Source organism: Tursiops truncatus, chromosome 10 (genome assembly GCF_011762595.2).
Source record: "Tursiops truncatus isolate mTurTru1 chromosome 10, mTurTru1.mat.Y, whole genome shotgun sequence".
Classification (NCBI taxonomy): Eukaryota; Metazoa; Chordata; class Mammalia; order Artiodactyla; family Delphinidae; genus Tursiops; species Tursiops truncatus.
In genome coordinates this window covers 91,145,753-91,157,072 of record NC_047043.1, presented here as the reverse complement: position 1 = coordinate 91,157,072, position 11,320 = coordinate 91,145,753, and the positions used below count along the sequence as shown (strand labels likewise).

General features: G+C 35.9%; 1 protein-coding gene across 10 annotated transcripts in view; it reads left to right on the top strand.

Moving 5' to 3' along the window:
- The window catches only part of SUMF1 (sulfatase modifying factor 1), a 372,466-nt gene that overhangs the window by 37,294 nt on the left and 323,852 nt on the right, over nucleotides 1-11,320 (top strand). The gene's annotated exons all lie outside the window — the stretch shown is intronic.

The window sequence follows — 11,320 nt, the reverse complement described above, 5'->3', positions numbered from 1 at the left end:
GAAGTTCTGCAATTAAAAACTAGTATAAATTGATTAACTCGGTGCTTTCCTGGCTAGTTTGAATGCTTTGATTATGTTACTTTTTCTCCCCCCTGTACGTTGTAAAGTCATGTGGAAGACTTGGGAAACAGCCACTGGGAAATGCTTGGATAGTAGAACAGAGTTATAAATTGAATATCTGCGGCTGTAGGTTCTTTTCCTGGCTCTGTCACTACCTGCCACATTTCAAGGCTTATTTTTCCATCCTTAAAATGAGGGAATTTAAATACACGACCTCCCTGATCCTTCCCATCTTTAAAATCCTGCGGCACTATAATCCTGCGTCTGTTAACTATGCAGCCAGGCTGGGAAAGCATCTTATATGCCTTTTCTATATTCTGTCTTTTGTTTGACCTTTTTTCTCAGAAGCCTCAGAACTTGTAAGCCATGAAAAAAAAGTACAGAAACAATCAAATGGTATTCAGACTTTCTGTAATTTCCCTGTTTTATACATTGAAAAAATGTCTGTAGTTAAGCCAGTAGCAATATAAGGAACCTAAATGGAGCCTTCTTGTGAAGAGTTGTAATAAAAACCTCTCTCTGGGGTGCCATGATTTTTACATATACTCATCCCTCTTTCCAGAGGGAAACTAGCCACACCATGTATTAATATTGGTAGATTTTTAAAAATCCGTTGTTGATTTTTTAAAAAAAAACACGATTTTTAGCAAGAGCCACAGAAACACACTCTTAGGTACAGTGATGCCAGTTCTAGAAATTTGGGAAAAGCAAAAACTAAATGAACATGTTTGAAGATGTTCACTGTAGTGTTATCTATAATAGTAAAAAAAGCAACAAAGTTGAATATAACCTGAGTGGTTCAATGTTAGGAGATTGGTTGGTAAATTACAGTACATCAACATGAGAAAATATTGTGCATCCTCTAAAAATGTTTGTTGTGAAGTTCAGATAAAGCATAAGAAAATATTTTATAAAGTAAATGAAAACAATCAATACATATAAATTTGGAAAAAATATGTAAAAATGTGTATGCTTATTGATGAAACTGGAAGCTGAATATAAAAACAAAGTTTATAGAGAATGGTGAATATGTTATTTTAATTAAATTAATAAATAATTATTTAATATTGCTTACTTTTGTTTTTTCAATGTAAATTAACTCTCAGCTCTGTTAGCAGAACAAACTTAGAAAATCTGAATAAAAAATGTATTCACTGTAGATAATTTAGAAAAGAAAAATGACACAAAAAAGAACATTAAATATCACCCATCATCTCACCACCCAGAAATAATCATTGCAGACATTTCAGTATATATACCAGTAATCTTTTCTTGGTGGGGCGGGGGTGTGTCTGTGTGTGTCTCTTTCTAGACATATTTTTAAGCAGATTTGTACAGCCATACGTGCAACTGGCTTTTTTCACTTTAAATTGTGAACATTTATCCAAGTAGTTACGTTTTTTTCCTGCATATCATTTTTAGTTATTACGTTGTATTCCTTCATACAGATGCACAGTAAGGGACTCAGCCAGTCTCCCCTATGGGTATGCATGTGATGTAGCCTTTTGCTGAGTATTGTCAAATTGATTTCAAGATAGGTTATATCAATTTACTTGGTCACCTTGCCTAAAGAAGTAAAAAATTACTTAAAAAAAATAAAACATTGTTTTGTCTTGTTTTTATGAATTTTTTAAAAAGCCCCAGATCCTGGACCTAGACAGCATTATGCTAAGTGAAATAAGTGAGAGAGAGACAAATACTGTATTTTATCACATATATAGAATCCAGAAAGTAAAGCAAACAAATACATATAATGAAACAGAAACAGATTCACAGATACAGAGAACAATATAGTGCTTACCAGTGGGGAGAGGAAAGGGAGGAAAGGCAAGATACGGGTAGGGGAATAAGAGGTACAAACTACTATGTGCAAAATAGGTAGGGAATGAGGATATGTTGTACAGCACAGGGAAATAGAGCTATTGTAATAACTTTAAGTGGAGTATATGTTGTACACCTGAAACGAATACAATATTATAAATCAACTATGCTTCAATAAAAAAATTGTAGTAAAAAGCTGCAAATCTACTTTTCCCATGTTTATGGAGTTCTCAACTGAGAATGAGTCAACTAGATCACTTTTAAAGGTTTTTTTTTTTTTTTAACATCTTTATTGGAGTATAATTGCTTTACAATGGTATGTTAGTTTCAGCTTCACAACAAAATGAATCAGTTATATATATACATATATTCCCATATCTCTTCCCGCTTGCGTCTCCCTCCCTCCCACCCTCCCTATCCCACCCCTCCAGGCGGTCACAAAGCACCGAGCTGATCTCCCTGTGCTATGCGGCTGCTTCCCACTAGCTATCTACCTTACGTTTGGTAATGTATATATGTCCATGCCTCTTTATCGCTTTGTCACCGTTTACACTTCCCCCTCCCCATAGCCTCAAGTCCATTCTCTAGTAAGTCTGTGTCTTTATTCCTGTTTCACCCCTAGGTTTTTCATGACATTTTTTTTTTTAAATTCCATATATATGTGTTAGCATACGGTATTTGTCTCTCTCTTTCTGACTTACTTCACTCTGTATGATAGACTCTAGGTCTATCCACCTCATTACAAATAGCTCAATTTCGTCTCTTTTTATGGCTGAGTAATATTCCATTGTATATATGTGCCACATCTTCTTTATCCATTCATCCGATGATGGACACTTAGGTTGTTTCCATCTCTGGGCTATTGTAAATAGAGCTGCAATGAACATTTTGGTACATGACTCTTTTTGAATTATGGTTTTCTCAGGGTATATGCCCAGTAGTGGGATTGCTGGGTCATATGGTAGTTCTATTTGTAGCTTTTTAAGGAACCTCCATACTGTTCTCCACAGTGGCTGTATCAATTTACATTCCCACCAACAGTGTAAGAGGGTTCCCTTTTCTCCACACCCTCTCCAGCATTTATTGTTTCTAGATTTTTTGATGATGGCCATTCTGACTGGTGTGAGATGATATCTCATTGTAGTTTTGATTTGCATTTCTCTCATGATTAGTGATGTTGAGCATTCTTTCATGTGTTTGTTGGCACTCTGTATATCTTCTTTGGAGAAATGTCTATTTAGGTCTTCTGCCCATTTTTGGATTGGGTTGTTTGTTTTTTTGTTATTAAGCTGCATGAGCTGCTTATAAATTTTGGAGATCAATCCTTTGTCAGTTGCTTCATTTGCAAATATTTTCTCCCATTCTGAGGGTTGTCTTTTGGTCTTCTTTATGGTTTCCTTTGCTGCGCAAAAGCTTTTAAGTTTCATTAGGTCCCATTTGTTTACTCTTGTTTTTATTTCCATTACTCTAGGAGGTGGGTCAGAAAGAATCTTGCTGTGATTTATGTCATAGAGTGTTCTGCCTATGTTTTCCTCTAAGAGTTTGATAGTTTCTGGCCTTACATTTAGGTCTTTAATCCATTTTGAGCTTATTTTTGTGTATGGTGTTAGGGAGTGATCTAACTTCATACTTTTACATGTAGCTGTCCAGTTTTCCCAGCACCACTTATTGAATAGGCTGTCCTTTCTCCACGGTACATTTCTGCCTCCTTTGTCAAAGATAAGGTGACCATATGTGCGTGGGTTTATCTCTGGGCTTTCTATCCTGTTCCATTGATCTATCTTTCTGTTTTTGTGCCAGTACCATACCGTTTTGATAACTGTAGCTTTGTAGTATAGTCTGAAGTCTGGGAGCCTGATTCCTCCAGTTCCTTCTTTCGTTCTCAAGATTGCTTTGGCTATTCGGGGTCTTTTGTGTTTCCATACAAATTGCAAAATTTTTTGTTCTAGTTCTGTGAAAAATGCCAGTGGTAGTTTGATAGGGATTGCATTGAATCTATAGATTGCTTTGGGTAGTAGAGTCATTTTCACAATGTTGATTCTTCCAATCCAAGAACATGGTATATCTCTCCATCTATTTGTATCATCTTTAATTTCTTTCATCAGTGTCTTATAATTTTCTGCATACAGATCTTTTGTCTCCTTAGGTAGGTTTATTCCTAGATATTTTATTCTTTTTGTTGCAATGGTAAATGGGAGTGTTTTCTTGATTTCACTTTCAGATTTTTCATCATTAGTATATAGGAATGCCAGAGATTTCTGTGCATTAATTTTGTATCCTGCCACTTTACCAAATTCATTGATTAGCTCTAGTAGTTTTCTGGTAGCATCTTTAGGGTTCTCTATGTATAGGATCATGTCATCTGCAAACAGTGACAGCTTTACTTCTTCTTTTCCGATTTGGATTCCTTTTATTTCCTTTTCTTCTCTGATTGCTGTGGCTAAAACTTCCAAAACTATGTTGAATAAGAGTGGTGAGAGTGGGCAACCTTGTCTTGTTCCTGATCTTAGTGGAAATGCTTTCAGTTTTTTACCATTGAGGATGATGTTTGCTGTGGGCTTGTCATATATGGCCTTTATTATGTTGAGGAAAGTTCCCTCTATGCCTACTTTCTGCAGGGTTTTTATCATAAATGGGTGTTGAATTTTGTCAAAAGCTTTCTCTGCATCTATTGAGATGATCATATGGTTTTTCTCCTTCAGTTTGTTAATATGGTTTATCACATTGATAGATTTGCGTATATTGAAGAATCCTTGCATTCCTGGAATAAACCCCACTTGATCATGGTGTATGATCCTTTTAATGTGCTGTTGGATTCTATTTGCTAGTATTTTGTTGAGGATTTTTGCATCTATGTTCATCAGTGATATTGGCCTGTAGTTTTCTTTCTTTGTGACATCCTTGTCTGGTTTTGGTATCAAGGTGATGGTGGCCTCGTAGAAGGAGTTTGGGAGTGTTCCTCCCTCTGCTATATTTTGGAAGAGTTTGAGAAGGATAGGTGTTAGCTCTTCTCTAAATGTTTGATAGAATTCGCCTGTGAAGCCATCTGGTCCTGGGCTTTTCTTTGTTGGAAGATTTTTAATCACAGTTTCAATTTCAGTGCTTGTGATTGGTCTGTTCATATTTTCTATTTCTTCCTGATTCAGTCTTGGCAGGTTGTGCATTTCTAAGAATTTGTCCATTTCTTCCAGATTGTCCATTTTATTGGCATAGAGTTGCTTGTAGTAATCTCTCATGATCTCTTTTATTTCTGCAGTGTCAGTTGTTACCTCTCCTTTTTCATTTCTAATTCTATTGATTTGAGTCTTCTCCCTTTTTTTCTTAATGAGTCTGGCTAGTGGTTTATCTATTTTGTTTATCTTCTCAAAGAACCAGCTTTTAGTTTTATTGATCTTTGCTATTGTTTCCTTCATTTCTTTTTCATTTATTTCTGATCTGATTTTTATGATTTCTTTCCTTCTGCTAGCTTTGGGGTTTTTTTGTTCTTCTTTCTCTAATTGCTTGAGGTGCAAGGTTAGGTTGTTTATTCGAGATGTTTCCTGCTTCTTAAGGTGGGCTTGTATTGCTATAAACTTCCCCCTTAGAACTGCTTTTGCTGCATCCCACAGGTTTTGGGTCGTTGTGTCTTTTTTTGATGCTAAAGAACTCTTAGGCCGTTTTTCTTTTTTTTTTATTTTTAAATTTAATTTAATTTATTTATTTATACAGCAGGTTCTTATTAGTCATCAATTTTATACACATCAGTGTATACATGTCAATCCCAATCACCCAATTCATCACACCACCACCACCACCACCACCACCCCCGCCGCTTTCCCTGCTTGGTGTCCATATGTTTCTCCTCTACATCTGTGTCTCTATTTCTGCCGTGCAAACTGGTTCATTTGTACCATTTTTCTAGGCTCCACATATATGTGTTCATATACGATATTTGTTTTTCTGACTTACTTCACTCTGTATGACAGTTTCTAGATCCATCCATGTCTCCACAAATGACCCAGTTTCATTCCTTTTTGTGGCTGAGTAATATTCCATTGTATATATGTACCACATCTTCTTTATCCATTCATCTGTCGATGGGCATTTAGGTTGCTTCCATAACCTGGCTATTGTAAATAGTGCTGCAATGAACATTGGGGTGCATGTGTCTTTTTGAATTGTGGTTTTCTCTGTGTATATGCCCAGTAGTGGGATTCACTACTGGGCATATACACAGAGCTGGATCATATGGTAATTCTATTTTTAGTTTTTAAAGGAACCTCCATACTGTTCTCCATAGTGGCTGTATCAGTTTACATTCCCACCAACAGTGCAAGAGGGTTCCCTTTTCTCCACACCCTCTCCAGCATTTGCTGTTTGTAGATTTTCTGTTGAGGCCCATTCTAGCTGGTGTGAAGTGATACCTCACTGTAAGTTTGATTTGCATTTCTCTAATAATTAGAGATGTTGAGCAGCTTTTCATGTGCTTCTTGGCCATCTGTATGTCTTCTTTGGAGAAATGTCTGTTTAGGTCTTCTGCCCATTTTTTGATTGGGTTGTTTTTTTTTTTTAATGTTGGACTGCATGAGCTGTTTATATATTTTGGAGATTAATCCTTTGTCCGTTGAATCGTTTGCAGATATTTTCTCCCATTCTGAGGGTTGTCTTTTCATCTTGTTTATGGTTTCCTTTGCTGTGCAAAAGCTTTGAAGTTTCATTAGGTCCCATTTGTTTACTTTTGTTTTTATTTCCATTACTCTAGGAGGTGGATCAAAACAGATCTTTCTGTGATTTATGTCAAAGAGTGTTCTGCCTATGTTTTCCTCTAAGAATTTTATAGTTTCCAGTCTTACATTTATGTCTCTAATCCATTTTGAGTTTATTTTTGAGTATGGTGTTAGGGAGTGTCTAATTTCATTCTTTTACATGTAGCTGTCCAGTTTTCCCAGCACCACTTATTGAAGAGACTGTCTTTTCTCCATTGTGTATCCTTGCCTCCTTTGTCATAGATTAGTTGACCATAGGTGCGTGGGTATATCTTTGGGCTTTCTATCTTGTTCCATTGATCTATGTTTCTGCTTTTGTGCCAGTACCATATTGTCTTGATTACTTTAGCTTTGTAGTATAGTCTGAAGACAGGGAGTCTGATTCCTCCAGCTCTGTTTTTTTCCCTCAGAACTGCTTTGGCTATTCGGGGTCCTTTGTGTCTCCATACAAATTTTAATATTTTTTGTTTCAGTTCCATAAAAAATGCCATTGGTAGTTTGTTAGGGATGCATTGAATCTGTAGATTGCTTTGGGTACTATAGTCATTTTCACAATATTGATTTTTCCAACCCAAGAACATGATATATCTCTGCATCTGTTGGTATCATCTTTAATTTCTTTCATCAGTGTCTTATAGATTTCTGCATACAGGTCTTTTGTGTCCCTAGGTAGCTTTATTCCTAGGTATTTTATTCTTTCTGTTGCAATGTTAAATGGGAGTGTTTCCTTAATTTCTCTTTCAGATATTTCATTAGTGTATAGGAATACAGGAGATTTCTATGCAATAATTTTGTATCCTTCAACTTTACCAAATTCATTGATTAGCTATAGTAGTTTTCTGGTGGCAACTTTAGGATTCTCTATATATAGTATCATGTCATCTGCCAACAGTGACAGTTTTACCTCTTCTTTTCCAATTTGTATTCCTTTTATTTCTTTTACTTCTCTGATTGCCATGGCTAGGACTCCCAAAACTATGTTGAATAATAGTGGTGAGAGTGGACATCCTTGTCTTGTTCCTGATCTCATAGGAAATGCTTTCAGTTTTTCACCATTGAGAATGATGTTTGCCGTGGGTTTGTCGTATATGGCCTTTATTATGTTGAGGTAGATTCCCTCTATGCCCACTTTCTGGAGAGTTTTTATCATAAATGGGTGTTGAATTTTGTCAAAAGCTTTTTTTGCATCTATTGAGATGATCATATGGTTTTTATTCTTCAATTTGTTAATATGCTGTATCACATTGATTGATTTGCATATATTGAAGAATCCTTGCATCCCTGGGATAAATCCCACTTGATCATGATGTCTGATCCTTTTAATGTGCTGTTGGATTCTGTTTGCTAGTATTTTGTTGAGCATTTTTGCATCTATATTCATGAGTGATATTGGTCTGTAATTTTCTTTTTTTGTAGTATCTTTGTGTGGTTTTGGTATCAGGGTGATGGTGGCCTCATAGAATGAGTTTGGGAGTGTTCCTTCCTCTGCAATTTTTTGGAAGAGTTTGAGAAGGGTGGGTGTTAGCTCTTCTCTAAATGTTTGGTAGAATTCGCCTGTGAAGCCATCTGGGCCTGGACTTTTGTTTGCTGGAAGACTTTGAATCACAGTTTCAATTTCATTACTTGTGATTGGTCTGTTCATATTTTCTATTTCTTCCTGGTTCAGTCTTGGAACGTTATACCTTTCTAAGAATTTGTCCATTTCTTCCAGATTGTCCATTTTATTGGCATAGAGTTGCTTGTAGTAGTCTCTTAGGATGCTTTGTATTTCTGTGGTGTCTGTTGTAACTTCTTTTTCATTTCTAATTTTACTGATTTGAGTCCTCTCCCTCTTTTTCTTGATGAGTCTGGCTAATGATTTATCAATTTTGTTTATCTCCTCAAAGAACCAGCTTTTAGTTTTATTGATCTTTGCTATTGTATTCTTTGTTTCTATTTCATTTATTTTTGCTCTGATCTTTATGATTTCTTTCCTTCTGCTAACGTTGGGTTTTGTTTGTTCTTTTTTCTCTAGTTCCTTTAGGTGTAAGGTTACATGGTTTATTTGAGATGTTTCTTGTTTCTTGAGGTAGGCTTGTCTAGCTCTAACCTTCCCTCTTAGAACTGCTTTTGCTGCATCCCATAGGTTTTGGATCGCCGTGTTTTCATTGTCATTTGTTTCTCTGTATTTTTTGATTTCCTCTTTGATTTCTTCAGTGATCTCTTGGTTATTTAGTAACGTATTATTTAGCCTCCATGCGTTTGTGGTTTTTACGTTTATTTGCCTGTAATTCATTTCTAATCTCATAGCGTTGTGGTCAGACAAGATGCTGGATATGATTTCAATTTTCTTAAATTTACTGAGGCTTGATTTGTGACCCAAGATGGGATCTGTCCTGGGGAATGTTCCGTGTGCACTTGAGAAGAAAGTGTAATCTGCTGTTTTTGGATGGAATATCCTATAAATATGAATTAAATCTGTGTGGTCCATTGTGTCATTTAAAGCTTCTGTTTCCTTATTTATTTTCATTTTGTATGATCTATCCATTCGTGTAAGTGAGGTGTTAAAGTCCCCCACTATTATTGTGTTACTGCCGATTTCCTCTTTTATACGTGTTAACATTTGCCTTATGTATTCAGCTTCTCTTATGTTGGGTGCACATATATTTATAAGTGTTATATCTTCTTCTTGGATTGACCCCCTGATCATTATGTAGTATTCTTTCTTGTCTCTTGTAACATTCTTTATTTTAAAGTCTATTTTATCTGATATGAGTATTGCAACTCCAGCTTTCCTTTGTTTTCCATTTGCATGGAATATCTTTTTCCATCCCCTCACTTGCAGTCTGAATGTGTTCCTAGGTCTGAAGTGGGTCTCTTGTAGACAGCATATATATGGGTCTTGTTTTTGTATCCATTCAGCAATCCTGTGACTTTTGGTTGGAGCATTTAATCCATTTACGTTTAAGGTAATTATCGATTTGTATGTTCCTATTACCATTTTCTTAATTGTTTTGGATTTGTTTTTGTAGGTCGTTTTCTTCTCTTGTGTTTCCCACTTAGAGAAGTTCCTTTAGCATTTGTTGTAGAGCTGGGTTGGTGGTGCTGAATTCTCTTAGCGTTTGCTTGTCTGTAACGCTTTTGATTTCTCCATCGAATCTGAATGAGATCCTTGCTGGGTAGAGTAATCTTCGTTGTAGTTTCTTCCATTTCATCACTTTAAGTATATCATGCCTCGCCCTTCTGGGTTGTAGAATTTTTGCTGAGAAATCAGCTGTTAACCTTATGGGCGTGCCCTTTTATGTTATTTGTTGTTTTTCCTTTGCTGCTTTCAATAATTTTTCTTTGTCTTTAGTTTTTGCCAGTTTGATTACTATGTGTCTCTGTGTGTTTCTCCTTGGTTTATCCTGTATGGGACTCTCTGCACTTCCTGGTCTTGGGTGGCTATTTCCTCTCCCATGTTACGGAAGTTTTCGACTATAATCTCTTCAAATATTTTCTTGCGTCCTTTCTCTCTCTCTTCTCCTTTTGGGACCCCTATGATGTGAATGTTGTTGCGTTTAATGTTGTCCCAGAGGTCTCTTAGGCTGTCTTCATTTCTTTTCATTCTTTTTTCTTTATTCTATTCCACAGCACTGATTTCCACCATTCTGTCTTCCAGGTCACTTATCTGTTCTTCTGCCTCAGTTGTTCTGCTATTGAACCCTTCTAGTGTAGTTTTCATTTCAGTTACTGTATCGTTCATCTCTGTTTGTTTGTTCTTTAATTCTTGTATTCCTTTGTAAAACATTTTTTGCGTCTTCTCGATCTTTGCCTCTATTGTTTTTCCAAGGTCCTGGATCATCTTTACTATCATTATTCTGAATTATTTTTCTGGAAGGTTGCCTATCTCCACTTCATTTAGTTGTTTTTCTGGGGTTTTATATTGTTCCTTCATCTGGTACGTATCCCTCTGCTTTTTCTTGTTGTCTATCTTTCTGTGAATGTGGTTGTTGTTCCACAGGCTGCAGGATTGTATTTTTTCTTTCTTCTGCTGTCTGCCTGCTCCCTTAGGCTATTTTTTACACATTGTCTATAATGAGTGAGTCTATAGGATTTCTGCTACTCTCTTAAGGAAACGTAATGAATGTTTAGAGTATACCGATTGGTGTCATGGAATGCAGTGTATTCTAGCATGAGGAATTTCACTACAAACTGAAGCAAAAAGTATTGAGACATTTCAGATCTGCCTTAAATTTCTTAAATATTTGTACTCTGTTTGAAAAAGCATGGATTTTTTACTCTAATGTGTTCTATTAAGTAGTCGAGGTACCTGCTTTAGGATTTAATTTGAAATAAGCTGTCAGACTTGAGTACCTATCTATTTTCATGATGAATTTGTTTTTAGTCTTTATTTAAGCCTAGTTCTCAATTTTCTACATTTGTGTTAGGTGTTGAAGAAAGAGATTTTTACTCATTGTGTGCCTTCTATTCCATTTTATTCCTTTAGTTGCATTTGATTCTCATCCAGTTTTATTTATACTTCATGAATTTGAACAGATCTGTGATTTCTCATTGTTTCCTGGTGCCAGTTGAAAAATTCTCCCAGGCTCTTTTTATGGGGTAACTGTCATGTTTATACTGCGTTTCAAGAAATGTCCATCTTTTTAATTCTCTTGTCTAAATGCATTCAATTTTTAAAAGAACAGTTGTAAAGTCGTGAACTTGACATCTTT